Source organism: Hordeum vulgare, chromosome 7H (assembly GCF_904849725.1).
Source record: "Hordeum vulgare subsp. vulgare chromosome 7H, MorexV3_pseudomolecules_assembly, whole genome shotgun sequence".
Taxonomy (NCBI): Eukaryota; Viridiplantae; Streptophyta; class Magnoliopsida; order Poales; family Poaceae; genus Hordeum; species Hordeum vulgare.
Window position 1 is genome coordinate 402,049,516 of NC_058524.1, and position 6,000 is coordinate 402,055,515.

The window sequence follows — 6,000 nt, forward strand, 5'->3', positions numbered from 1 at the left end:
AGGGAAGGAACTTCAGGAACACATCCTCTTCTTCATCGGTTCCACTTGTGGTTATTTCTTACCTTTACTTGTATTTACTTCTTGCTTATTATTGTTGTTGTTAGCATCATATAGGTTGCTCACCTAGTTGCATATCTAGACAACCTATTTGTTGCTAAACCTGATTTGTTTAAAGAAAATATTAAAATTTGTTAGTTGCCTATTCAACCCCTCTAGTCAACCATATTGATCCTTTCAATTGGTATCAGAGCCTCGTCTCTTTATTAAGGGTTTCACCACCCAAAGAGTATGGCTGACCACGAGGACGGGGTTGAGGAGGTGCTCAAGGGAGCTGTTGCGAACTCGATCACCCGAGAGGAATTAAATGAGGTCATGTCCAGATTTAAGTCCTCAGTGGCTATCGAAGTAAAGAACATGCTTAAGGATTTCCTTGAAATTTAAAAACTGCCTACTGACCCGTTGTTGGTAGCTAATCCCACAACTTCAGATACGGGGGGCAATTCCGAAAAGGAAAATGCTAGTAGTGAAAAAGATAAAACGCCTCAAGGAACGAGTGGGGCAAATGCCTTTGCCTCAGTTCTTCCTTCCATGGTCTATGGAGGACCGGTCCACCCACCGCATATTATTAATCTAGGTCCTCCACCAAAGCTTTTTAAGAATGATTTTGCTAACTGAGTTTTTCGTATCAAGTCTCATTTGAACCAGAGCTCAACACAACTTTGGAGAATCATTGAGTAGGGGTACTACTACATGATCGAAGAAACCTCATGCCAAGAGAATAGGCTGACAATCAGCTCAATCACTCCACCTTGTTCATTCTTGAAGAAGATGTACCTGTTGAAGACCTTCCTCACTTGCGTCCCTTCATTCGTGCCAAAGATTGTTGGGAGCACATCATCTCCATGTACAAGGGAAGCTCTAGCATTCAATGGTCCAACTATGAAGTGGTTCCTGATGAGGACAATTTGGTATGATCGAGGATGAGGACCCTCGTGAACTATATCGAAGAGTTACAACTATTGTTGTTGTTCTTTAGGATCATGGAAGCAAATATGTGGATGACACTTGGATTAAGCGTAAGTTTATCAAGGCCATCATGCCTTTCAACAAGTCCATGTCCTCCGTCACCCGTCAAAGGCCGAACTTCCATTCCTTGTCGTCAAGTGATGTGTTGGATGAGTTTATTGCCATGAACATATTGAACAAGACCGCTGACAATGCTCTAGCCCGGGTTCAAAGGTCAAGAAAAGATTCCCCAACCTTGTTTTGAAAGTCAAGACTGCTTTGGAGGAAGATGAGGAAGACGATGAAGAAACTTGTCCTGAAAACACCGAGTATGCTTACCACGAGCACATGGCTCTTGCATCAAGGTAGTTTTGGGGCAACAAGAAAAACTCAAGGCCCAACTTCTCACAGAACAACTCAAATGGGTCCAAGGGAAAGCAAGGCGTGAGAACTTGCTACAATTGTGGCAATGTGAGTCAATTTGTGGCACATTGTCCCTATGAGCAGAGGGAAGACAACGGTGGAAAACTCATTCGCAAAGACAAGACCAAGTCCTTCCCAAACAAGAAAAACTTCCCCAAGAAGATGCCCCGGAAGGTGTTCGTGACTCAATAAGAGTACCTCTCCGATGAGGATGATGACGATGAGACAAGTGATGAAGCGATGGGAATGGCCATGGTGGCCATTGCATCCTCTTCTCCAAGCAAGGCGTCTCTCTTCAAGGCCCCCAATGAGAACCGCATTGCCAAGTGCCTGATGGCCAAGGCATCCAACAAGGTAACCTCTAATGCTCAAACTACCAACATCAAATCTACCATTTCCGCTACCATGGATAGCGGAGATGAAAAGGAAGAGGTAGAGGAGGAGGAAAACTCCTTTGGTAAATTCATGAGAAAGCTCAAGGGTAAATCCAAGAAGCATTTTGTTGCTCTCTTGGAACAACTCGGAGAGGATAATAACCTCCTTGAATCTCATAAAGAAACTATCTCTACATTACAAGGTCATAGTCATGACTATGCCGATGAGATTGCAGATCTTTTCTATTGCTCTTGAGGAATTACATAATGATGACCTTGCTAAGTTAAAGAAAGATCTTGATCATGCTCTTGTTCTTACCCGTGTGCTTCAATCCAAAAAGAGTGCACTTGGGCTTGATCATGTTAGACTGAAGGAAGAGCTTGCAACACTTGACAAGGCTCACAAGGCCTTGAAGAGTGCTCATGTCTCTTTAAAAAGTCTTATGCTCAACTCCAAGTAGAACTCACTAAGGAAATAGCCACTTGCTCTCCATTTGTTTTAGTTGATAATGTCCATGCTACTAACCCTTATTGTGAGCATGCACATCTTCTGGAGGATAACTCCAAATTAAAAGAACATCTTGAGAAAGGCCTTGTGACATGCATCTAAGGTGAAAAGAAACTTAATGACCTTTTGAGCAGTCAAAAGGAAGTGGTTGCAAAGGAAGGAGTTGGGTTTGCACCCAAGTCCAAGAAGAACAAGAACAAGAAGAAGAAGACCAAGAAACCTCCCCACCTTATGAAAACCTTTGTTAAATATGGGGAGGGTACTCATGAAAAGAAAAATGGCCAAGCTAAGGGTGGTAATGCCATGAAGGGCAATACCCCTCTGCCCAACACGGCCAACGACTTTAACCCCACTTATGTTTTGTGTCGTGCCAGTGATGGGAATGTTTTTGCTAAGTTTGTTGGTTCCTATGATGAGTACATTGAATGGTTTATTTGGGTTCCTAAGACCCTCGTTACTAACCTGAGAGGACCCATTAAAGAAAGGGTACATAAATCCAAGCATTGATCTTATGCAGGAGTTTGCTTCTGGTGGGGTGTCCTGGTTGCTTGATAGTGGAGCAACAAATCATATGACCGGAAGCAAGGACTTGGTGGTGGACATTCATCCCCGACCCATCCATTGCCATCCAAGTCTCCTTTGGTGATGATGCGATTTCAAAGGTATTGGGTCTCGACAAGGTGGTAATTTCTCCAGAACTTACCATTGAAAAGGTTATGCTTGTTGAGACCCTCGCATACAATTTACTTTATGTTCACCAACTTGCACTTATGGGCTTCAGTACCTTCTTTGGCATTGACTCTATGGCCCTTTTGTGGAGCAAGACTCTTAAAGTAGCCTTTGTTGGGCATGTCAAGAATGGCCTCTATGTGGTTAGCTTTTCAGAGCGACCCACCAAGACCGCGACTTGCCTAATGGCTAAAGTTGACGTCGGATGGCTTTGGGACACCGACTAGCCCATGTCAATATGAGATCTTTGCAAAGTCCCCTCAAAGGGGATCAGGTTTTTGGACTAACAAATGTGAGTTTTGCCAGAGATCGTGCTTGCAGTGCGTGTATTGAAGGAAAGATTCATAAGAGAGCTCACCACCCCACGACTATCATCTACACAAAAAAGGACCTTGGAGCTCCTCCACATGGATCTCTTTGGTCCTCCATCCTATGATAGTCTTGGGGGAAGAAAGTATTGCTTGGTGATAGTGGATGATTACTCAAGATATACCTGGGTATACCTTTTCAAGAGAAGGAGCGAGACTCAACAAACTGTCATTGGCTTTGCTAATGAAACTCAACGCCAACACAATGCCAATACATTGATGATTAGAAGTGACAATGGCAGCGAGTTCAAGAACTACACCCTAAATGAATTTTCGAGTGATGAAGGAATCAAGCATCAATATTCTACACCTTACACTCCTCAACAAAATGGTGTGGAGGAAAGGAAAAACTGGACGTTGATGGATGCGACAAGAACCATGATGGAATAATTTAAATCTGTGTGTAACTTTTGGGCCGAAGCCATCAACACCGCATGCCATGAATCCAATCGGCTCTACCATCACAAAGGCTTGAACAAGACTCCATATGAAATTCTTACCAAAAACAAGCCCAACCTCAAGTACTTCCGGGTGTTTGGCTATAAGTGTTTCATTCTTAAGAAAGGTGCTCGTTTGTCTAAATTTGAACCTAGAGCTCAAGAGGGCATATTTGTTGGTTATGCTACAAACTCTCACGCTTACCGTGTCCTCAACAAGTCCTCAGTACTCATTGAGGAGACGTGTATTGTAGAGTTTGATGAGAATAATGGATCCCAAGTGGAGCAAAGTGGTATTTGTGATATAGGTAATGAAATTCCTCCCCAAGCCATAAGAAGAATGGGCGTAGGGCACTTACTGCCCGTTGAGGTGTTGTGGAACATTGCATGGGAAACAAAAAATTTCCTACGCACACGCAATACCTATCCATGGTGATGATCATCTATGAGAGGGGAGAGTGAATCTACATACCCCTATAGATCGCTAAGCGGAAGCGTATATAACGCGGTTGATGTAGTGGAACATCTTCGCGATCCAAATCGCAGCCTGTCCCACGATCTCATCATGATCCGTCCCGCGATCCCATCACGATATTTCCCGATCTAGTGCCGAACGGACGGCACCTCCGCGTTCAGCACACGTATAGCTCGATGACGATCTCCACCTTCTTGATACAACAAGAGGGGGTGGAGAGGTAGATGAGTTCTCTAGCACGGCGGTGTGGTGGTGGTGGTGGTGGTGCTATTCGAGCAGGGCTTCGCCTAAGCACCGCTGAAACTAGAGGAGAAACAGATCTAGAGAGAGAGGGCAACATGTGGTTGTTTTATGTTGTGTCTAAAACCCTCAAAACCCTTAGTATATATACGAGGAGAGGAGGGAGAGGGCTGCATCCTAGGGCAGCCCTTTCTTCCCTTGCGCAAGGAGGAGAGCAGTCCTCCTCCTCCAATCGTGTTTGGAGTAGGATTCCTCCTTCCCACTTGGAAACTCTTTCCACCTTGTGTTTTTTCCTTCTCAAACCTTATGGGCGTTAGTGGGAACTTATTACAGCCCACTATGGGCTGGTTTATATCTTCCCACAGCCCATGAGGCCCCTTGGGGCGTGACACCCCTCTGGATGGTCCCCGACACCCCTCCCGACACTCCTGGTACACTACCGATGAACCCGAAACTTTTCCGGTGACCAAAACAGGACTTACTATATATCAATCTTTACCTCCGGACCATTCCGGAGCTCCTCGTGATGTCTGGGATCTCATCCGGGACTCCGAACAACCTTCAGTCACCAACACCTATAACTCAACTATATCGAAACATCACCGAACCTTAAGTGTGCAGACCCCGCGGGTTCGAGAACTATGCAGACATGACCTAAGACACTCTCTGGTCAATAACCAATAGCGGGACCTAGATGTCCATATTGGCTCCAACATATTCTACGAAGATCTCTATCGGTTGAACCTCTATGTCAAGGATTCAGTTAATCCCGTATGTTGTTCCCTTTATCCTTCGGTATGTTACTTGCCCGAGATTCGATCGTCGATATCTATATACCTAGTTCAATCTCGTTACTGGAAAGTCTCTTTACTCGTTCCTTAATACAAGATCCCGTAACTAACTCCTTAGTCACACTTCTTGCAAGGCTTGTTGTGATGTTGTATTACCGAGTGGGCCCCGAGATACCTCTCCGTCACACGGAGTGACAAATCCCAGTCTTGATCCATGCCAACCCAACAAACACCTTTGGAGATACCTGTAGAGCACCTTTATAGTCAACCAGCTACGTTGCGACATTTGATAATCCACAAGGTATTCCTCCGGTGTCCGGGAGTTGCATGATCTCATCGTCATAGGAATAGATACATTGACATGCAGAAAACAATAGCCAAAAACTGACACGATCATATGCTACGTTTATAGTTTGGGTCTTGTCCATCACATCATTCTCCCAATGATGTGATCCCGTTATCAAGTGACAACACTTTTCTATGGTCAGGAAACCTTGACCATCTTTGATCAACGAGCTAGTCAACTAGAGGCTCACTAGGGACAGTGTTTTGTCTATGTATCCACACATGTATTTGAGTTTCCAATCAATACAATTCCAGCATGGATAACAAACTATTATCATGAATAAAGAAATATAATAACAACCAAT